This window comes from Onychostruthus taczanowskii, unplaced genomic scaffold, assembly GCF_017590055.1.
Source record: "Onychostruthus taczanowskii isolate IOZ18803 unplaced genomic scaffold, ASM1759005v1 scaffold14, whole genome shotgun sequence".
In the NCBI taxonomy this organism is placed as follows: domain Eukaryota; kingdom Metazoa; phylum Chordata; class Aves; order Passeriformes; family Passeridae; genus Onychostruthus; species Onychostruthus taczanowskii.
In genome coordinates, this window is record NW_024498573.1 from 15,157,961 (window position 1) to 15,180,829 (window position 22,869).

General features: G+C 60.0%; 1 protein-coding gene across 1 annotated transcript in view; it reads left to right on the forward strand.

Annotated features, from left to right (window-relative positions):
* Positions 1-22,869, forward strand: part of CXXC5 (CXXC finger protein 5) — a 35,224-nt gene that overhangs the window by 384 nt on the left and 11,971 nt on the right. The window lies entirely within an intron of this gene.

A 22,869-nucleotide genomic window follows, 5' to 3' on the forward strand; every position in this document is an offset into this window, starting at 1 on the left:
ATAGCTTAAAGCGGCCCCGCCGCTTCCCGGGGATGGGAGGGGAGGGGGGGAACGTCGGGGTAACGAGCAAAGTTTTTCTCGGTGCGACCGAACCCCGCTGCCGGTACCCGCAGCCCGGCGGGGATGCGCTGGGAGCCGTGGGGAGGGATGGAGTGAGCCCCCCACGCCTCCCCCCGCCGCCCCGGACCGCCGCGGCAGCGCCCGGTGGTTTCCCGGGTGACAATGGTGGCGGCGGGGCCGGGGGGCGGCGGGGGCGGCGGCGCCGGGGGAGGCGGTGGGCAGCGGGGCCGGCGGTGCCACCCGCGGCGGGGCTCGCGTGGGGGAACCCCCGCCCTGCGCCGGTGACCGCGCCTGGGTCGCTGCCGCCTCCCCGGGGTGCGCCGAGCTCCCGCGGCACTTCGGCTCCGCCACCGGTGCCCGGGCGCGGGGTGGCCGTGGCAGCGGCGCCGCTCGCCATCGCCCAGCCATGTGCGACAACTCACCCAACTTTATCATCCCCCCGTTCCCAGCGAACCCCCCCCGCCCCGCTTCGCCGTCAGACGGGATTCCCAGACCCCCTGCTCCCCCCAGCCGCGGCGGGCAGGGCACCCCACGCGCCCCGACACCCATCGAGCCACCTCGATCGCACCGTGGAACGTCCCTCGTTCGCACCGCCGTGGGTGCCACCGGCCCCAAAAACACCGTGGGGGCTGTGGATTGTACCCGAATTTGGGAATTACGGCCTCAAACTCCGCCGAACCGCGGCCCCATGCGCCCCACGGAGGTGTGGGGTGTTTTGTTGTTGGTGGTTTTTTTGCTTTTATTTTAATTTTATTATTCGTATTTTTTTTCCACCGCATCCCGCAGCCGGCAGCGTCCTTCCTGCGGGGCCGGGGCTGCTTCGGGTCGGGTTATTCTTTGCTGGGATGATTGATGGGGTAGAGGAGGATGGGGGGTGGCATGGGGGTTAGGGGGTGGGATGGGCATTGGGGGGGGCATCCCACGCACAAACAAAGCTGCGCACACATCCTGCGGTAACGGCCCCGCGTGTGCGCTGACCCGGCCGGGCAACCTTCACCCCCCGCCGCTCCGTGCCGGGGGGGCCGGGGGAATGATGAGGGATGCCGAGCTGTGGGAGGGCGGGTGAGGCCGGCTTTGGGGGGGCCTGGGGGGATGCCCATCCCGGCTACCTGGGGCGCGGAGCCGGGGCCGGCGGAAGTTTTGTTTCTCTGGAAACGGGCCCTGCTGTGTCAGCGGCCCCTTTGTGCCGCTTTGTCCGCGCCCCCCGGCCCCCAGCCCGGCGGCGGGGCCGCACCTGGGGCTGCGGGGGGACGGGGACCCCTCCGGCCTCCCCGCCCGCCCCGGCCCCCAGCGTTCCCCGGCCCCCGCTGCTGCCCGCGGGCTGCGCTGCATCCCCCGGCGGGGCCGAGGCGAGGGGGGTCGGATGGGAAAGGGGGGGGGGGGACTCTCCCCGAGGTCCCGCTCAGCGGGAGCGCTGGTAGGCATGGAAACCTCGCTCCGTCCCTCCGTCTGTCCGTCCGTCCTTCGCGTTCCCAGCGGGAACAGCTTTGGGGAAACGGCTCCTCCAGCGGCCCCCGCGGGGCCGCCGCAGCGCATCACCATCGGTGGCGGTGTCACCCCAAGTGTCCCCGCGCGGGTACCCCCGAGATGCCCCCGAAGATGCCCCCGGCGCTGCGCCCCCCTCCCCGGTGCCGGTACCGGCGTCGCCCCGTCGCGCTGGCAGATGTCGCGCCCTGACCTCGGGGACGCCGCCTGGGGGGGGCTGTGGGAGGGATGTGGGGGGGGGGGACACGGTGACGGGACGATGGGGACGGGGACGCGCCGGCGTGTGACAACAAAAGCAAAGTAACAAAGGAGCCGCCGGTGCCGCTCAGAAGTTGGTCCCGGCGCCGTTCGGGGCTCGGTGGCCCCGGGGGCAGGGTCGGGGGGGGCTGTGTGCCTGGCGGGATGTGCAGGCAGGGGGTGGGGGGGTTGTGCCGGGCGTCACCAATGTCCCCCGTGTCCTCCCCCCCCGCCTCGGTGGGAAGAGGCAGGAGCCGGCCGAGGCGTCCTTGACATGGATTTTGTGGTGGGGATGCGGGCAGCCGGCGCCGCCAGGCACTGCCCGCACCTCCCGCGCTCCTGCCTCTGCCTCCTACCCGCGACAGAGAGGAGCTCTGCGTGCTGCACCCCAAAATTCAGCCTGTCCCTCCTCTTCCTCCTCTGTGTCAGAGGAGACGCTGTGGAGGTGTGGGGGGTGTTTTGGGGATCCCCGACCCTGGGGGTCCCTCACCCACCGGCATCCCCTGGTGTCACCAGGACCCTTCCAGGCAGGTGGCAGCAGTGCAGGTGCTGCTTGTCTGCGACCTGGGGATGCTGCAGGGTTTGGGAGTGGCATCCTCTCCCCAAAACTGTCCCCTCTGGCCAATCTGCTGTGTGGGGCACTGGGGGATGGCCGGATCCAGGGTGCTTGGCCCTGGCAGCCAGCACCTGGCACCTCCTGGTGTGTCCATGCAAGGCTTGGCCGAGGTTGGATCCAGCCCCAGCTGGTCCTGCGCCCTCCACCTCCCCCAGCAGGGACATTCCCCGGGGTGGCCACAGCGATGCCATCGTTCTCCTGCCTCCCTGTTTTGTTTTCCCAAATCCTGGCTGTAGGAACAACCTCTTGATTAAGTGTATTAATAGTTAAACTTTCAGCTCATAGCTTAAACTCACCAGACCACGAAAAGCTCCCTCCTTTACTCATGCTCTGGTGCTCAACTAAAATATTGCACTCAAAAGGCTTGTTTCTTTTCTTTTTTTCCTCTTTTCCCCTTCCTTTTCCCCTGACTCAGCTTTGACTCCTGGGAGCATGGGGGGTCTTGTGGGACTCCCAATTGTCACTGCTGCCCCTTGCAGCCACCTCTCTGCACGGAGCCCAGGCATGGAGCATGGGTGTCCCCAAAGTGATTGGTGCTCTTGAAACTCATCCAGGTTGGGGAGGAGGATGGGAGCCACTGCCCCAGGTAGAGGCTAGCCCTTCCACCCAGCTGGGCACATGAGAATGGATGGGCTGTGGTGGCTTGGGAAAGGATGGAAATGCTGGCAGTGGGTGGTGTGTGACATTGTTTGTTTTCCTGCCAGGCAGGTGATGGGGAAAGAGGAAGGTGGGAGGTTCAGCCATGCCCAGTGCAAGATCTTGCACCTGTGTGGGGACAGCCCCAGCCCCAGCCCAGCTGGGGGAATGGATGGGCTGGGAGCAGCCCTGTGGAGAATGGCTGGGGGTGCTGGTGGGTGGCAGATGGGACACGAGCCAGCACCGTGCACTGGCAGCCCAGAAAGCTGAGTGTATCCTGGGCTGCACCACGGGCAGCAGGGTGAGCAGGGGTGCTCCCCCTCTGCTCTGCTCTGGGGAAACCCCCTTGGGGCACACATCCAGCTGTGGAGTCCCCAGCACAGACAGATGTGGGGCCTGTTGGAGCAGGTCCAGAGGAGGACACGGAGATGGTCCAAGGGCTGGAGCCCTTCTGCTCTGGAGACAGGCTGGGGATGTTCAGCCTGGAGTAGAGAAGGCCACAGGGAGACCTTAAAGCTCCTTCCAGTGCTCAAAGGAGTCTCAGGAGAGCTGGAGAGGGACTTTGGACAAGGGCCTGGAGTGGCAGGACAAAGGGTGAGAGTTTTGAACTGTAACAGGTTGGGGTTAACTTGTACATAGGGAAGAAATGCTTTACACTGAGGGTGGGCAGGCCCTGGCACAGGTTGCCCAGAGAAGCTGTGGCTGCCCCATCCCTGGAAGTGCTCAAGGCCAGGCTGGACGGGGCTTGGAGCAGCCTGGGCTAGGGGAAGGTGTCTCTGCCCATGGCAGGGGGTTGAAAGGAGAGGAGCTTTAAGGTCACTTCTAACCCAAATCATTGTGTGACTTGGTGCAGGGAGCAGTGGTGTGGGAGGGGCAGGAGGGGAGAAGAGTGTGGGCAAAGAGGTGGCTGGAGGAGGAACCACCCCCAGAGGTGGCCAGTGGGAAATCCCAGGCTGGAGTGGAGGAAATGCGAGTTTGCTGCTGCTCAGCAGTGGCTCTGCCGTGGGGATCAGCTCTGCAGCTGCCTTTGCCTTCAGCACAGGGACATGTCCTGGTGGGGAGGCTGGACTTGCCATCCTGGGGACCCCACTGGGGAGCATCAGGACATGTGGATGAGGAGCAGCCTGCATCCCTACCCATGTCCTGTGTCCCTTGGGACACCCACAGGGCTGGAGCTCCAGGAGAGCGCCAGGGACAGCAGGCAGCAGAACAGTGTGACCCCAGTGAGTGGCTGAGGGTGTCCTGTGGGTCCCTTTGCCTTTGGGAAAGTCCAAAGGGCACGTTTACCCTGGGCTTGGGCCCTCAGGCACCTGACTTCCACAGTCAAAAAGCTTTGGAGTCTGTCAACATCTCATTTCTGGTGATGTGCCCACCCCCAGTCTCTCCTTTTGGGGTGCTGGAGTGCTGGTCCCTTACATCTTCAGAGTGATTTCATCCCTGCTTGTCTTTTCCCTTGCAAGCAGGTGGAGTGTGTTGATGGTCCGAGATGACAGCCTGTGCTGCACGTGGGTGACAGCCTGTGATTATGTGGATAAAAGGATTTTTGAGGTCAGAAGGTTTTCCAGTGGCTGCCTTGGTGTCCCTGGTTTCCACCATCCGTGGTTATGGCATGGAAGGGACTGGGCTAATGGCTCCCAGGCTGTGGGCTTGCCCTGGGATGTGTGGGTCTGCCTCGATGTCCTTGTCCTGGAACAGTGTCCTGGAACAGTGTCACTTGTACCAGAGCACCCTCCATCGCCTGAGCTGGGACATCCTTTGTGCTGGGAGGATGAGGATGCATCACGTCCCCACAGTGATGCTGTCAGTGTGCTGGCCTGGCCATGGGAGGATGTGTGTCGGCCGTGACCTTGGAAGTGGTGGCAAAGAATGAAAAAAGAAAAGCTGTTTTCTGATTTTCCAAGCAGGATGTGCTTTCCCATCTCCACCCTCCCAGCTCTGAGAGGTGGGAGCTGGAAAGGGCTCGGGTTACTGGCCCTGCCCTGTGCCAGCCCTTGATGTTTCAGTGGGGGCACTGTGGGTGGGACCTGCCCACAGCGTGGGATGTTCCCTGTCGTTTCTGGGTCACTTCTGAGATGGGCTCCATCCCCAGGGTCTGACTGTCACCTGGGTGGTGGCAGGGCTGGGAGCAGTGCTGTCCTGGCCTTGTCAGTGACTCCCGTGGGTTCTCGTGGCTGCTGCCACCCATGGTACCCTCAGCTGACCCTGGCATACATTTGCTGAGCACGTGCTGAACTCCCTGGGTATGGTGCCTGCTGGAATGGGGACTGGGTTTGTGCTCAGGTGTGATGAGATGGGGCATGTTCCCCTCTGGCCTGCTCTGCTGCTGCTGTCCCTGGTCACCTCCTGGTGTGTGGGTGGTTGACTGTGGTTGGAAGCAGCCCTCATTTGGTGGATGTTTTGGTTTTGCCTCTGCAAATCTGCCTTGAGCCCATGCCTGTGCTCCAGCTTTCTGTGGGGATATCTGGGCAATATCTGTCTTCCACAGTCTTCCATGTGGAGTTGTCCAAGCAATGCAGCTCAAAACACTCAGCCTCCAGGTTCTCTCTTGGTGTCCCCAAGGGTCTTCGTGTTATTGGTTCTCACTTCTCTTTGCTAGGACTTGCCCTTGTAATCTTTGTGCCTCTTTCTCTCCCTCAGAGATGGGATTTTGGGGTCCACATCCAAAGTCCAGTGTCTCATTTGAACATCCTGAAAACTGAGACATTCCCAATTGAACATGCCAACCCTGAAGGGTCCCAGGTGTTCGCAGATCCAGGTGCTCTTACCCTGTAAGAGCTCTTATTCCTCTGCACCCCCTTGCTTCTCAGAGGCAGCTTCCTGCCCTCCTGCCACTCCTGGACCTGGAGCAGGGCCGGGGGGGGCATTCATGCCCAAGCAGATTTGATGCCTTGGGAAGGGCAGGGGAGCTGTGCCCACAGATGATGCTTGGAGGCTCTGTGGGATCCTGCTCCTTCTTTTGACTCCTAGAACAGTTTGGGCAGGAAGGGGCCTTAAAGGTCATCTAGTTACAACCCCTGCCAGGGTGCTCCAAGCTCTGTCCAGCCTGGCCTTGAGTACTTCCAGGGATGGGGCAGCCACAGCTGCTCTGGGCACCCTGTGCCAGGGCCTCCCCACCCTCACAGGGAAGAATTCTTCCTAATATCCAATCCCAAACTTTCCTCTTTAAGTTTAAAATGCTCACCCCTTGTCCTGTCATGACAGATCCTGGTGAAAAGTCTCTCTCTGACTTTCCTGTAAGCCCCTGTAAAATGCTGAAAGGTTTTTCACAGGCCCAGGCCTCACCCGGGCCATGGCAGTGGCTGGTGGCCAGGACATGGCAGCACTTTGGGTTATCCTTCCCCACCTTTCCCTTCTGCATCTGCCGGGATCCCAGCGGGGAGGCAGCTGCCAGCACCGTCCCTGCCGGGGTGCCCGTGGGGTGCCCTGCTCTCTGCCCGTGTCCCGCTGCCAGCCGGGGACTTTGCCCGCGGTTCCCGGGCCGGTTGGAGCGGCGGGCCCGGGGATTGCTGCCGGGAGCCGGGAGCGCTCCTCTTGCCCTCTGCTTTACCTTCTGCATCTCACTAATCTGATGACCGGAGGTATGCGAAGCATTTCAAATATGGCCTCGTTAGTTGGCTCCGGACAGAGCACGCAAGAGCCGTTTCTTCACACTCCTGTTCCAGCCGCTCCCTCCTCCCACGGGCATCCCGCTGCTGTTCGCCCGTCCCGGCTGGGATCGGCACAGCCGGCTGAGCCCATCCTGCCGGTCTGGGGGACGAGGTGTCCTGCCGGCCATCGGGTGGAGGTGGGGCTCGAACGATGTGGGAGCATCTCTGGGTGTGTGGGCACAGGGGAGCGTGTGCTGGGCATTGGGGTGCTCACACATTGGGATGTCCCCTCTGCCCCCAGCCTTGGCAGGTGCCCAGTCCTCCCAGAGTGGACTCGGTCAGGAGATCCCATGGCACATGTGACAGTGGTCTTGGGGAGTCTCAGGGAATCTGAAAGGCATCAGGGTGGGAGATGTGGGATGGTAGGTGCTGGTTGGACACTGAACTGTGAGTGCCAGGCTGGGCTTTCCCTCCTGCACCCATGGGAAGTACCCAGTGTAGGGAGTGAACCTGAAGGGGTGCAGTGTGAGTATGGGTGAAGGGGAGGGATGCCCTGGTATCCCCATGGGAGGGGTGCTGTGCAAGGGGACTGCAGCCCTGAGTCTGGCTCTCCAGCATCGTCCTTGCAGGGGTGCCATGGCACTCACCTCGGGGTCCCATCCCTCTGTCCCTGGGATGGCACGCAGAGCATCCCATCCATCTGTCCATCCGTGTCTGTGTGTTTCTCCCCATTCCCTCCATGCCCTGGGCTGGCACAACGTGCTGCCTGCTGGAAGGGGCTCCGTCACCCCTGCTGCCAGGCTTCTGCCAGCACTGCTGGGGACCCTCCACTCTTGATGTCCCTAGTGTCCCCTGCCTTACCACGGTGACAGCATGAGCCTGGCACCGTCTCCCCATTCCACTATTTAAAGCTGGGGGGAAAAAAATAACCGTGGAGGATGAAGATGATGGTGGTGGCTCTGGGCGCCCTTGGGGACAGCTGGCCCCGCATCGGCGTCCCCGGGGAGGAGATGCCATGGCCTGGCACAGCCGGGCACAGGGCTGGGAGCTGGACGCCAGGCGTTTGCGCTTTAATGCATCAGGACAGCTTGCAAATTCCAGGCTGGCGCGGCGAGGTGCCGGCCGCGGCCGAGCGTGCGCGGTGTCGCGGCGAGGGCCGCGCTGCCAGCCCCGGTTAGCTCGGCCGGCGCCGCGGGGGCTCGGGGCTGCCTCGGCTGCTCCTGCCCCCCTCCCGCCGAGCCACGCTGCCCGCGCAGCCCCCGGCCCGCAGAGCCGGGGCAGCCCCGGGGGGAGGTTGGTGTGGAAAGGGCAGAATTGTAGGGATCGCTGCCTGCCCTGTCCGCAGGCACCTCTGTCCCTCTCCTGTCTGCAAGGCCCTTGTCCCCCGCATCTGCAAGGGTCTCTGATCTCCCCTGCTGCAGGGACCCCTCTCTGTCCCCTCCTTCTGCGGGGAACCCTCTTGCCCTTGTCCCCTCCTCATCTGCAAAGCCCCCGTCCCCCTTTTCCAGAGCCCCCTGTCTCTTCATCAATAGGGACCCCTGTCCCCACTACTTTAGGGACTCCTATGCCCCCATTTTCAAAGCCCGTGTTCTCTGCTGCCTCCAAGCACCCCTGTCCCCCTGTTCTGCTGAGAACCCTGTCCCTTCATCTTCAAAGCTGTGTCCCCTTATCTGCAGGTCCCCCTGTCCCCCCATATGCAGATCCCTGTTGCCCCTCTCTGCAGAGCCTCCCATGCACAAGCCTCCTGCTCTCCCTGCCCCCCTTCTGCAGAGTCCCGTGTCCCCCCATCCACAGGGATCCCAGAACCCCCACGTCCATAGGAACTCCTGTCCCCACATCTGCAGCTCCGGGGTGTTTCCCAGTCCTGCCCCCGGGGGTGACCTGGAGGTTGTTCAGGGCCAGCTGGTGCCATCTGAGTCCCTGGGAGAGGGGGTGACCTTTCATCTCTACACACGGTAAACTGAGGCAGGGAATGGCATGAAATCCTCTCTAAGTGTTTTTTCATACCTTCCCTGAGTATTTCCCCCAAATCTGAGCCTGTCAGTGAAGCCAAGACCTTCAGGCTTTGCCCCTATCTCCTCACTACCGTATGATCTCCTTCCCCCATCCTCACATTCAGATTCCTTAAATAAAAAAAGCCTTTAAAAAACATGTATTGCCACCTCGTTGGGAAAAATTGGAGTCACCTGGAGAGCTAATCCCGAGGCACCCTGGGGCTATGGGTGCTCCCTGGACTGGCTGCCGCGGGGCTGGTGGAGGAGGGGGCCCTTTGCTTTGCGAAGGCGTTGGGGGATTAGTGGGAGGATTGGTAAATCTGACCCCAGGTAAAGATTAAGACCCAAAAAAAAAAAAAAAAAAAAAAAAAAGGAAAATCGTTGTGTTTTTTCCCCGTGCCTGATGCACCGTGAAGATTAAACTAGGATGAGTCTGTGCAGCAGCCAGTTCGATTAGGGGTGGGGGACAGCAGGGAGGGATGTGAGATGAGGCAGGGATGGGGGCTGTGTCTGGGGCTCTGGAGGTTCCAGAGCTGGGGGAAAAGTGGAATCTGAGGGATTGGAGGAGCTGGGGGGCCTGTGGCCAGTCCGGGGCATCCCCAGGCTGCCTGTGGTTGGTGCTTTGGGGGACAGCCACATCCAAATCCACTGCCAGCCTGGTTCTGGGCATAGCTGGCACTGGGCTGGGTGTGGGTGGGTGGCTTCAGCAGCTCATCCCGATGGACAGGGCTGGAAAGTCCCCTGGCAGTGGGGAGTACATCCCCACAGCCAGCAGCCACCTCCATTAGAGGTTGGATGTGCTCTCATCCCACCCAAGGTCCCTGGTCTGCATCCCATAAACCATCCCCCCACGCAGCCACCTCCCAGGATAAGCAGGGACCCGGTGCCTGATATTCCTTACCTTTGGCCAGGACCCCCACACCCCATGGGGCTGGGGAGGCTCCCAGCAGAGCTCTGGGAATCCTGTCTATCCCACCGGGGGTGCTCCCCTGGGAAATGATGGGAAAGGGGTCAGGAGCTCCCCTCCAGGACACAGAGTGAGGGATGTGTCCCTTCGCACAGCCAGGGTACTGGGGAGGGATGGCTTCCCTGCCATGGTGTTCCTGTGTACTTTTGCTGATGAAGGGGTAAAGGAAATTGGGAAAACTCCCTCAGGGCTGTCTGGCCATTCTGAGGGACCATGTGACCAGTACTGGGAGGAAACTGCAGTGGCTGTCCCTGGGGGGGACCATGGAGTGGCTGACCCCTCCTTTGGGATAAGGCTTTTTGGGGGCTGAGCACAGGCTTGGGGATCAAGCAGCATTTTGGGGTGTTGAGCACTGGGTCGAGGGGCTGAGCACCATTTTGGGGAGCTGGCAACTGGTTTGGTGGTCAAGCATTGTTCTGGCTTGGGGGTCAAGCACTGATTTGGGGGTTTGGTGTTTTGGGGGGCTGAGCACCAGCATGAGAGTCAAACAGCATTTTAGGAGACTGAGCCAGCTTGAGGCTCAAGCATTGTTTTGGGGCCTGAACTCCAGTTTGGGGTCTGGGCAGCAGCTCAGTGGCTGCTTCAGGGGGCTGAACCCTGTCCTGGGGGGTCAGGCACTGTTTTGGAGGCCTGACCAGCATCTCAGGGGTCAAACACCTGTCTGGGGTGTTCAGCACCCACTCAGGGGTTCAGTGCTGGCTTGGGGGATGAGCCCTGGCCTGAGAGTTGAGCCCTGTTTTGGGAAGCTGAGAACCAGTTTGGCCACCAAGCACCAGTTTGGGTGGCTGAGCACCATTTCAGGGGGCTGAGTACTGGCTCAGAGGTTGAGCAGTGGTTTGGGGGTGGTTTAAGCACTGTTCTGGGGCTGAGCCCCAGTTTGAGGGGCTGGATCATACCTGAGAGGGCTGGGGGGCACCCCACTGTGGGTGTGATCCTGTCTCATGTCCCACACTGGGGTGTGGCAGTGCCAGGGCAGGGGGGTGTTCCTGCTCTGCCTTTGCTCCCTGTCCTCAGCACAGAGTGGGGACAGGGATCTTGTCTGTCCCCAGACAGGGACAGACATCCCCCCTCTGGATGGGGAGCATCAGGAAAAGCTGGCTTTAGGTCCCCTTGCTGTGCCAAGTGTGTGGGCCCATCCTGGCCCTCCTCTGCCTCAGTTTCCCTCCTGCAGTGGAAGCAGAGCATCCCCCTTCCTTTTCAGGAGTCTCCCTGCTGCCTCCTGCCCAGAGTGTTCCAGCTGCTCTCCCACGGGGCTGCCATGGGCATCCCTGCCCAGACAGGTGGGCAGGGAAGGGTCATCTCATCCCCAGGTCCAGTGGTGGTGCTGTACCCTGGGTAATGCTGGGTTACCAGGAGCATCCCTGAGTGTTCTCCTGGGAACTCAGGTGTGCTGGGTGTCCTGGCAAACCCTCACACAGCCAACTCTGTGCTGGAGACTCACCTGCTCTCCCAAAGGAATTGAATCTCCCTGCCTGGAGCAGGGTGGCCCTCAAACTGGCACCAGTTTGTGGGGAAGGGCGTGGGTGGGTGCAGGGGCACTGTTCCCTGCCAGCTGAGCTGCTGCCATGGGAGTGGGGAGACCAGAGTCCCCTTCCCAGGGCTCTGCAGGGCTGGGGAGGTGAGGAGGAGCCCAGGATGTCTCCATCCATGGGGCAAGGAGGGCATGAGCCCACCCTGTGCTTTGCAGATCACCTTGAGCCTTGCTGGCCCCCTGGCCTGGGGACCCTTCTGACACCCTGCCTGTGCCTGGGCCACAGCAGCTGCACTATCTCCTCTGCCCCAGGCAGGGTGAGAGGATGGGACAGGGCTTTTTCCTGGCGTCCCAGCCATGCTGTGTCCCAGGGCTTGTTCCTTTGTGCCTGCACCTCCTCTGGAAGCACCCTTGGGCTCCTTTCTTCCTAGGGGTGCAGCTCTGCCCTTCCTTGGATGCTCCTCTCCTCCTGATAGGTGGGGGATAGATCCAGACTAGGCCATGCCTGTGGCTCCATGCCCAGAGTCTGCATCACCCCACCAGGGTCATGCCAGTGCCACGGCCCCACAGCTTTCCCAGAATGTGCTGATCCTGGGAGCTGGTCGGGGTGTGCTGGTGGAAGAAGGTGTCCTCGTAGCAGAGGGGCGCCACTGGCGCCACTGGGGACACTGGTCTTTCCAAGTGCCATCCCTTGGAGTCAGTGCCTGTAGTGGGGAGTAGCTCCTAGGTCCCTCGGGAGCAGATGCACCGCACCCAGCTTTACTGCCCCTGAGCACCCCCCATCATTTACTGGCTGGAAATAAGGAGAAACTTGGAAATTCAGGGTTGGAGAAAGGCCTGGGGATGCTGGGGGGTGGGAAGGGACAGAGTGCCCCAGGCCAGGATGACATATCCTGGGTGATGCCGGGAAGCTGAGAGCGTCCCTCTGAGTATTCACCCGGGAATGCGGCCATAGGTGTGCGCCGGGGGCAAGACAAACCCTCTGAGCCCTCAAGGCTGAGCCTGCCACAAACTCATCTCAAGGGTGAAAATCGCTGTGGGGCGAGCAGGGTGCTCGGCCACATCCCCGCCCCGCTTTGCTTCAGCCACATCCTGCCGGGGGCGGGGGCTGCTCGCTGCGGAGGGACCCTCGGTGGGCTCCGGCCCGGGGGGGCCGTGTCGTGTCGGAAACCACGTGGCTCTGGGGCTTGGGGCTTTACGGGAAGCGAGGGTTGAGGCGAGGGGCAGCTCCCATCCCCCCGGGATGGCTTGGCCGGGGTTCAGCTCGGATCGGGCCCCCAGAGCAGCTGCCCCGTGGCGGCGGCGGCCGCTTCCCGGCAGGCGCGGGGTGCGGGGGGGACGGGGAGCCGCCATCGCTCCCTCCCCCGAGCAGATGGTCCCTCGGCAGCAAAGCTGCCCCTTCCGCATCGATTACCCGGGCCGGCCGTTTAACGATCGCTTTCCGGGGTTAATTAAACTCTTCTCGCCGAGGGCTGCTGTACCTGCCTGCAGCCCTGATGCGCCCCCCAAAACGGGGGGGACGAGCCTGTGGCTGGAGCTGGGCTTTGCTTCCAAGCCAAACCTTAATATCCATCCTGGAGTGCGCCGTGGCTGCTTCTCCCCGGGGCTCCCGGAGCAAGGTCAGCCGCCGGGGCTGGTGACATCCCACTTTCCAGGCAGCACGGGGTGCTGGAGCAGAGGCTGTCCGGTGTTTTCCCCTGACCGCTGTTTTTTTGGGAGCGAACGCCACTGCCCCGCTCCGTGGGGTTGGGTCTGCGCCCACCCCTGTCTCTATTCACAATGATTTTGGAGGAAGGCGTCGAGAGCTCGGCGGCAGACGGCGGCTCCGGAGCCGAGCGGGTCGCAGCCCTGGGATTGTCAGGAGTTGCTGCTTTTTGCATATCTAAATGTGCCCTTTCAGCCGGCGCTCTCGGTCGAAACTGCCATCTTTTGCCTCATTGTCAGCCTCGCCGAGGTTACGCATCGTTTGCTGACTCACAGCCTCCTGCTCTAATTACTCGTTCAACTCCCTCCCTGGAGCCACCCGGCCAGTCCCGGCACATCCCTTCCCGCTGCTGCACCGCCGGCCGCAGGGCTGGAGCCGGGGCATCCCTGCAGAGCCCCTCCCCGCACCCGTCCCTGCCCGCGGGCATCGCTCCGAGCCTCCGGCTGCAGCTGGGAGCTGCTGCCCTTGTCTGCCCCGGCATCCCGCTGCTCGCACCCCTGGCACGGTTTTGGGGTGCAGCCGGGGCCTGCAGCTGGGGCATCCGTGCACACCTCCTCCCCACACCCATCCCTGCCCCTGGACATCGCTCCGGGTCTCCTAGAGCTTCTCTCCTGGTTGCCTGCTCCAGCTCCCCACGCTCACCCCCCCATACGCTGATGGTTTTGGGGTGCACAGGGGGGGTTGGTGGGGCTGTCACACGGCGCAGCTGACCCACCATCCAGCCGCCGTGCCGGGGGGCTCCGGGCTGGCCGTCCCCCCGGGCATCGCCCGCTGAGGGATGCTCCCACCCACGCACCCTCCGAGCTTCCCAGGAGCATCCCGGGTGCGCGGCCCCCCCGGGGCCAGCGGAGCCCGGCCCCCCCTCGGCGGCAGCGCCGGCTGGGACGAGCCGCGCTAAACCCGTAAGCTGAGCCTCTTTGATCCCCGTCCGATACGATCAGCCGCCGGAGCTGCGAGCCGGGCCCAGCGTGATTTCCAGCGTCGCGGAGATTCGAACAGACGCCGCAATTACCGATGGGATCGGGCTGATCCCCCTCTTGGCCTGCTGCTCCACACTGGCTGGGGTCCTGTCTGCCAGGAACAGGGAAAGCACCAGCTCTGACCTTTTTAATATTATTATTTTTATTATCATCATCAACATCAAACTATCCCCCCATCCCAGGCTTGCCATCACTGTCACGCCAGTGGGAAGAGCATGCTCTCCTCTGCAGCATCTCCCTTCTCGGATCCTTACACCTTCCGAGGAGAGGGGACCCAAACTCACCCATCCCAGCGAGCCAGATGGAGGCAGGGGCTCATTTTATCTTTAATTAACTTGATTTTTTATCTCCCTCTGGTTTTGATCAGTAATATCGAGGCGGGAACAACATCCCTGCAAATCCATCTTGCTAAGGGAGGTGAAACCAAGCCGGGTAATCCGGTGGTAAGGACAGCGCTCCGACGGGTAATGCAGTTGCGCTTGCCTTGGAAGAGGAGATATTTTATATATTTATATACCAAGGAAAAAAGAGCTGTGGATGTGTTTGCACAGGCTTCTGCCTGTCACAGAATGGTCCAACCACGCATCTTATCTCATAAAGCCATATTTTGGCCCTTTTTTTCCCCCCCAAGAAAGTGAATTTTAAGCGCCAGGAGACAGTGATGGTTTCTTTGGAGCTGTTAGGATCTGCCATGTACAATAAATCTGTCTTAGTTTGTGGATTATTGGCCCAATAGACCGTAACAGCTCTGTCAGCCCCTCCTGGCGCGCTGTGTCCGGCAAGCTCAGCCTTTGGTGGGTTTTCCTGGTTTTTTATTATTTTTCAGCTGGAATTTGCTAAGGATTTTTCTGTGCCATGTGCGTGTACAGCAGCTGATAGGAAATTCACAAGAGCTCAGTAACGTTCTTAGGTTTTGGGGTGGTTTTTTGCTTTTTAAAAATATTTCCCCTCTGGAGAAACCCAAATGCACAATGTCCAAATCCCCAAAACAGGACGAAGAGGAGGGCAGAGCCTTTTCTGACAAGAGTGCATCCAGCCAGGGGCTGCCTCCCCAAAACTTGTGCTGGTTGAGAATGGGGTTTTAGTGAATGGGGTTTTACTGCTTTCCAGTAGGATTTTCCCTGGATGGCCCCACTCCTGCCAGCTGTTGTTCCCAGTCCACTGTCCTTGATCCAAGCCTGGAAAAACAGGATTTCCCAGGGATGGTGTGGAATGATGTGCTGGCCCGTCCAGCCTTACCAGGCTTCGTAGCACATGCTCCTCTCACACTCAGCCTGAATTTGAGGGGGTCTGAACCCCCCAGAGTGGGGGAGATTGCAGATGGTCCTGCCCCAGTGACAGTGCCCTGGTCCTGCTGCTCAGCCTGGTCTCAGCGTGGCCCTGGTTGATGATGTGGGGTGAGATGTGGGGTGCAGGTGTAGGGTGAGATGTGGGGTGCACAATCATGATGGGGTGAGGCGTGGAGTGGGGTGTAAGTGTGGGGCACAGGTTGCAGGGGCAGGCAGGGAGGTGTGGGTGCCAGGCTGGTGGCATGGCCTGGGGGGAGTGGGTCTGCTGTAGGGCTGGGGAGGACACACGTCCCTAAGGAGAGCAGGAGGAGGCCTGTGGGATTTGGGATGGGGAGAGAGCAGGCTGAGAGCTCGGTGCCATCCGAGCCGGGGCTGGCGGGTGGCCCCTGGCACGGTGGGGGTGCCAGGCAGGGGTGCCAGGCAGGGGTGCCAGGCGGGGATGCCTCTGAGCCCCCCCGGGCGCTGCGCTGGGGGAGCTGCTCTGGTCCCAGTGGCTCCGTAAGCCCATTAAGAGCTCAGGGAGCCTTACACCTCAGGGGGCTGCAGCAGGGACTTGCACTGCTCCAGCTTAAACCCCTTGAGCTGAAGCGGGGGTGCTGCTGTGGGGACGTGAGGATGCCTGTGGCCACCCTCTGGAGACACCCATCCTGAATTCCAGCGTGGGTGCTGGCTGCTTCCCCTGGGATAGTGAGGGCTGCAGCCCTGGCACCAGGATTTGGCTTTGTCGCATCGTTAAAATGCATCATCAGGGTGAAAAAGTACATTTTTTGTCTGAAAAATCCTCAGAGGAGGATGTGCCCCCTCTGGGTGCTGTTGTTCAGCATCACAGGAGAAAAGTACAGGCAGGGCAGGTAGGTCCATCTGGGATGGGGATGGGGAAGCCACACTGGTCAAGGGGAGCTTGGTCAGGAATTGCTTGGGATTTTTTTCTACCTTAGCCTCGATGTGCCTTATGTCAAAAGTGTCAGGAGCTGTGATCGTAGGAAACCCCCTTCTCCCCCAGACAGGTCTTTGGGAGTTTGTGGGATGAAAACAGCTTTGTCGGAACACTGCGGGAGATGTTGTGGACAGTCCCTAAAATTCCAGTCGCTCATTCCAGACACAAGGATTCTTTTTGTTGAATCCACCAAGTCCAAGTCTATATCTGCTGGTGCTCCAGCTTGTTCAGGGATGGATTCTGTGGCTGCTCCCTTGCCCAGCTCATCCCACATCCCCTGCTCATCCCCCAGCCTTGCTCGAGCTCATCCTCCATGGATCATGCTGCTGAGGGCAAGGTGCAGGACCCTCTGGCATGGGGAAGAGGGAGGAGGACGGGATGGAGGAGGCTGGGGAAGCAGCAAGTCGAGGAGGATGTTCATCCTAGAAGCTGAGAGTGGGCAGTGGGAACCCATTTGGTTGGGAGCTCTGTGTTTCTTACTGTGAGTCCTGCAGCCCTTTCAGCTGAGGGTCCTCCCATCCTGACTCATGCTGTGGCTGGTGATGGGGACCCTTTCCAACTTCCCAGGACTCCAGCTCTTTGCTTTCCAAATGTCCTGGGGTTGGTTCTTTAGGGCCTGACAGCTTCTCCCACCTCACCTATGCTTTTTAAAATTTCCATAGAATCAGAAAATTCTTTGGGGCTCAGAGGAGACTATCTCATTGCACCCTCTGCCATGGGCAGGGACACCTTCCACTAGCCCAGGTTGCTCCAAGCCCTGTCCAACCTGGCCTTGGACACTTCCAGGGATGGGGCAATCACAGCTTCTCTGGGCACCTGTGCCACCTTCACAGGGAATTTCCCCCTAATATCTGATCTACCCCCGCCCTGTCAGTTTAAAACCCTCATGCCTTGTCCTGTTGCAATGGGCTATGGTGAGAAGTCTCCATCCACAGATCTTCCACACCCCCTTCATGCAGGGAAAGGCCACAGTGGGCTCCCATGGCTGTGCAGGACGCCCAGGGAGAATCTGATTGTCCCACAGCAGTCCCAGTGTTTTCTGCAGTCACACTGGTATCTGATCAAATAGAGAAGCTGGGCCTTGGTACACCACCTCCCTGCCCTGCCACCCCATCATGGGCCTGCCAGTTTTCTGGGAACAATTTTCCAGGAACAGTTTTCCTAATAACTCTTGCCAGCAGGTTGCCCAGCAGTGCTGTTTCTCTGTCCTCTATTGCCATGCACGGGGAAGGAAGATGCCTTTCATTTGGGCTGATCCTTGGTTAAGAACTAAGAAAGATATCCAATAGGAATCTCTGAAGGAGATTGGCTTGGCGCAGTCCGTGTGTGTCCTCTGGCCTCAGGCGTGTTTGCTCACCCGAGAGCACGCTGTGAGTTGGGTGCAGGTCTCCCAGCCGTGATCCTGGTTGAAGCAGACCTTGTGTCTGAGGATATTTGGTCACCACTGATACCAGGGCTGCAGTGTCCCCATCATCAGCCGGGACATCCTTGGGGCTCCCTGGTCCCCAGGATGTGGTACAATCCCTGCCTGTGGCTCTGCTCTCCTGTAGGATGAGATGCTGGTTGCTCCCTGGGATCCAGCAGGTGCAGAAGGGAGGAGCATCATTTTCCTCTTGTTCTCAGGATCCCAGGATGCTCCACTTTGCCCATTTGTTTGGGTGCTGCATTAACATGGTTTCCTTGACTGCCCTAGCCCTTGAGTGTGCAGATGGCCTGGGAGATCTGGGTCTGGTGCTATGACCATCCAACGTGGAAAAGCTCAAGGAAGGGAAAAAGACAGTGAGGGGTGCAGGAGACCTGAGGACCAGAGAAACCAGTGCCTGAGGTGTTCCCTAGGGTGAACCAAAATGGTGGAGCACCTGCCAAGCATCCCAGTTCTGGAGGTGCTGGCAGTAAGTGTCCCCACTCTCTGGCACCCAGTGTCCTGGGCAGCACCCTCCCCTCTGCCAGGCCTCCAGCTCTGTCCTCTTGCTCAGCACCTTCCAGCCTGCCCACCTGTGCTGCGTGCACTTGTCCTGGGCTCTGGTTCCATCCCCAATGCCTCCAGCAGATCTGGCTTGCAGCAGGGGTCAGTCACCTGCGATGTCTCGGGGAGCAGGAAGCTCTCGGGGTGCACAGCAGCGAGCTCAGCTTGTGTCTGAGCTAGAAAGCAACAGGGTTTGCTCTGTGTTATTCTGGATCTAAAAGTTAAAAAAAAAAAAAGGGATTGCTCTTTCCCAGTTCCTGCATTTCCTGAGAGCAGCCTAGCTCCTAGCTTATCTTCAGACAGCCTCAGGGGTATTCCCTTGGAGTTTGGGAGTTTAATCAGGCATTGCTGGGGCATGTGAACTCTGCGGCGAGTCGCCGTTCCCAGGGAGGGGAGCGCCTCTCGCAGATATTTGGGTTGGCGTGCCTGGGCTGGGGGCTGGGCTGGCTGGGAACGCGCTGCTGCTTTTCCTGGAGATGCGACTGGGAATGGCTGGGGGTGGCGACCTGCCTGCCTTGGGAGCATTGCGGGCGGGATGCCGTGGGCAGGGTGGGTTCCCCTGGACATCCCCGCGGTGGGGCTGCCTGGGCTTCGCTCTGCTCCTCTGGACCTTTCATCCCCTCCAGCCCTGCCTCTGCCACCTGCCTCTTTTCCTTTCAAACCCACGGATTTCCTTTGTAGCATTCGAGGTGAGAGCTTCTGATTATGACCTGGCGCCCTTGTTCTGACCCCTCTGGCCACAACCTGGCCCTGCTGCTGGTTTTATTTTGGGTGATTTTGAACTGGGAAGAGAATCAGAATTCCAGTGGAAATGCCCGATGCCGGGCTCTGTTTCACCGGTGGAATCGAGGGCTTTGTTGCTGGCTCTTTTGCAGGCAGTATTTCTTTTTTTGGGGGCTGGATATATTTCTGGCAAGTAAAATGACGGATGCTCTGTTTCGTTTCCAGTGGCAGCATTTCAGATTCCTTGCTCCAGGGCAGGAGCCGAGCAAACTCCGATTCCAGAGCAGCTCTGGTACCTTGGCAGCTTAAAGGCCACAGGGTTTGCTTGAATGACAAGCGGTGCTGAGCGTGGGGAAAGCTCAGGAGAGGCAGTTTTGTGCTCATGCCTTCCATCTCTTGTAGGAGCGAGATCCCATGGAGCGGGGACTCATCTTTATCCTGTATTCCTGCTCTGCAGGCAAGCTGGGAGGTGGTGGAAAGACATGGAGAAGGATGGGAAGCCCTGCCTTGAGGGGATACTCCCTGTATCGCTGCTGGGGAGATGGGGAGAAGCAAAGTCTTGAGGCATTTCTGTGTCTTCTCCCTAGAAACATCAGCTTGGATGCTCTTACCCCAGCTCTGCCTCCCCTTGTACCTGTCTCAGCAGGATAGAATCACAGAATCATGGAATGGTTTGGGTTGGAAGGGACCTTAAAGCTCATTACAAACCTCTGCCATGGGCAGGGACACCTTCCACTATCCCGGGTTTCTCCAAACCCTATCCAACCTGGCCTGAGACACTTCCAGGGATGGGGCAGCCACAGCTGCACTGGGTGACCTGTGTCTCACTAGTGCCTCTGTAGTGATCCAGGTGCAGATCTCAGGGGCTGCCTGAGCTGCACCCTGCAATGTTGGTAAGCTCCAAGCTACCAAGGAGGATGGGAACTGCCAGCAGGGCTGGGATGCTGTTGGGATGCTGCAGTGCTGAGGGTGAGGTGTGAGGGACGGGAGTCCACAGCCCAGGGGGTCATGGCAGGTTGGAGATCTGTCTTCCTGAAGCTACTCAGATTTTTTTGGCTTGTCTGCATGGACCTGAGACACATGTGGGTCTGCGGGCAGGGTTTGCCCATCCCTCAGAGAATTCCCCTGCACGTAGTTTTTGTGACAGAGAGAACCCTGACTGCTGCCTGCCTCCCAAAACCTGTACCCCAAAACCTCTCCAGCCTCTCTGACCCACTGGCCTTACTAGAAGCAACTTGCCATGGCACCACTGGGGATGGGATGGTGCCAGCCCTGTCACTGTGGTGAGATTTGGCTGTGCTCAGCAAGGCTGTGGGGCTGGGAAGAGACCACCTCGGACTCTCTGCGGGCTGTGGGGTGCCTCACTGTCCCCTCCCAAAGCTGAGCTGGTCTTCCCCCCGCCAAGCCGTGGCCAAGCAGCCTTCCTCCCCTTTCTCTTCTTCCTATTTCCCTCCTGCCAGCGAGGCCAAGCAAAACGCGGTGCTGACCAAAAATAACAACCGCCGGCAGATCCAGACAATGGATAAACCCCCGGTGAGGGCGAGGGCGACCCGAATCCTCCCAGAGGAAGACGGGATTATTCGCCGTCCTCTTAGACATCTGTCAGTAGCTGCCGTCTGTGGACCCGCGTTCCGACAAGGCCGGCGGCTTTCCGATGGGGCCGTCGCCTTCCTGCTGGCAAAAGTGGTTCTTCCAAAGCGGTTGCCCTCAGGAGTAGGGATCGTGGGCTTTTGGGATCTCATCACTGAGCACCATAAGGTTCCCACCACCCGTTAATGGCCAAACTCAAATGCACTGAGCTGGGAGTGGTGACAGTGGTGACAGTGACACAAGTGCTGGTGTGGGTGCCCCGGCCAGTGCCAGTGCCAGCTCTCCTGGGATCTGGAGCAGCCTCTTGGTTTGTGCTCTGCCACCATGGAGCTGCCTGGTGGGATGTGGAGGGATGAAGTTTTGAGAGAGCTGGGAGCACAAGGGGACCTCTCCAGGCTGGAGCTGTTCTTGAAGATGGCACTGATGGATTTGGGTGCTGCTGGAGGTGGCACTTGCAAGTGGCACATGTGGACTGGAACACCATTGAAGGTGGCACTGTTGGCTTTGGGGCTCTTTGCCATCCAGTATTCTCATATGACTGTGCCTACAACTTCTCCTCTGGTTTTTAATTACCTTCTCTGCCCATGCCAAGGGTGTCTGTATGACCTGGTTGTCGGTCAGACCCCAAATAATTGATGCTGTAATCGCCCCATCTGTTAACAGAGCGATTCACGCATCTTAGCTTGGCCTAGGCAGGCACCTGTGGGTCTCCCCAGGGCAAAGCCACCTTCAGCCCCCCAGCTCTTTGGGGGTCCTGCTGGGATGCCCATTGTTGTTGGCATCTGCCACTGGGCAGCGCCTGCCCCTGCCCACCTGTCCCCTGTGCCCTGGGGTCATTCTGCCTGACCCCTGAACCTCCCAGCCCTGAATCACCTTGGGAACCTCACTCGGTGGACAGAACATGGGGAACTAGTTGGGCCAGAGTTCCCCAAGGAAGGTCTGGAGAGGATTAGCAGAGGACAGGGGGTGTTCTGCTGGGCTGGGATTGCTGGCGCATCTCCGGGGCGATGCCAAGCCGGGGGGAGTGGGCGAGCGGCAGAGCCGTGCCACGGCGCGTGAATGTCAGATGCTGCTTGGCTGCGAGCTGGGCTCGTGCGAGAGCAGATCTGTTCAATCCCATTTGGAGAGGGGGGAGAGGCGGGGGGGGCTCTTCCCCAGGCTCAATCTGGTAGGTTTTAGTTACAGTCGTTTTAGGATTTGGGCAGTGAATTGGTGCAGCTTTGGCACAGGGGGGGATGGATGAGCACTGAGGTTGCCAAGCCTCCCATATCCCCCGGAATTGGGGAGCGGGGCACCACGCAGGTGGGTGCAGCCCCCGGGCTGAGCAGTGTGGCCATCACCCGGCTCTCTGGGCAGCAGCTGGGCGAGTGGAGGAGGGGAGGAGGTGCCTGGCGTTGTCCGCAGGGCACCCGCAGCCCTGCAGTGCTCGGGTGGACGCTTCAAATCGCGTTATCTCCATAACCGCCCGGCTCTGGCCGCTCCGAGTGGCAGCGGAGATAAGTGGATTTCTAGGGAGCGCCTGGTCGTCTGACATTTAAGACTCCTTAATCCGTAACCACCACCCCGCGGAGGCAGGACACAGCCACGTTTCCCAGCTGGGGCAGCCCTGGGCACAGGTCGGTCCCTGCCGTGGTGGCTCCAGCTGTGCCACAGGGTGAGGTTCAAGGATGTGCATGGAGGCAGTGGTATCCCTGGGCACTTCCTTGTCCTCTCCAGGGTGATAAGCTCCTTGACAGTCCAGGGCAGATTGGTGATAGGCTCTGGGGTGTCGCCTGAGTCAGGCATCTGGGTGTGGCTGTGCCAGCAGATTGGGAAGCCTGCAGCAGCCATGGGGCTACATGGAAAAACACAGCACCAGTGGGAAAAAATATGCTCTTGCTGGATCCCTGGGGGAGGGAGCCCACCTGGGGAGGTGGCATCACTTCCTGCCTCCTCAGCAGGATGTGGCATGGCCTTGCCACCCTGTCCCAGATGATGTGCCTGGCAGGACACATCCTGGCTCACCCTGTGTATATGTCCAGAGTTGCTCCTGGGTCACGTCACCCAGCAGGCCGAGTGGCTGCTTATGAGAAGGAGACGGGTGAAAGCCACTCTGTGCACCATGATGATTCGCCATCTGCTTCCAGGGCAAACTCCAGATGCTGGATTTAATCTTCCATAACCTTTTTAATTCAGGAGTTGGCTTCTTAACATCCCTCAGTGCCACCTCGGCAGCAGAGACAAGCAGAGTGGCTGTGATGACTAGCCCTTCAAAGGATTTCTGGAGCACAAGAGATGAGCTATGTCCATGTGAACTGCCCATCTGGCAATCTGTCATACCTTGACCTGTCATACCTCTGGCCCTTTAACCCAGCCAGGGTGAGCCTGAGCATTCACAGCACTGCTCAAACCTCCCCCAGGCCTGGGTGTCCTCTCTTGATGTCTGAAGAAAAGGTGGTGGGTGATGGTAACTTCCATGGAACATCCAGGAGTGGATCTTCTGGCTGGACCAGTTTTTGGGAGGATGAATGCAGAGAGCAGAGCTTGAGGGTTGTGTTGACAGAGATGATGGCTTGCAAATAACAGGCTTGTCTTTGCCTCAGGCACCTGGTTATCAGGCACCATGGATGGGTGTCCAGTAGGGGTA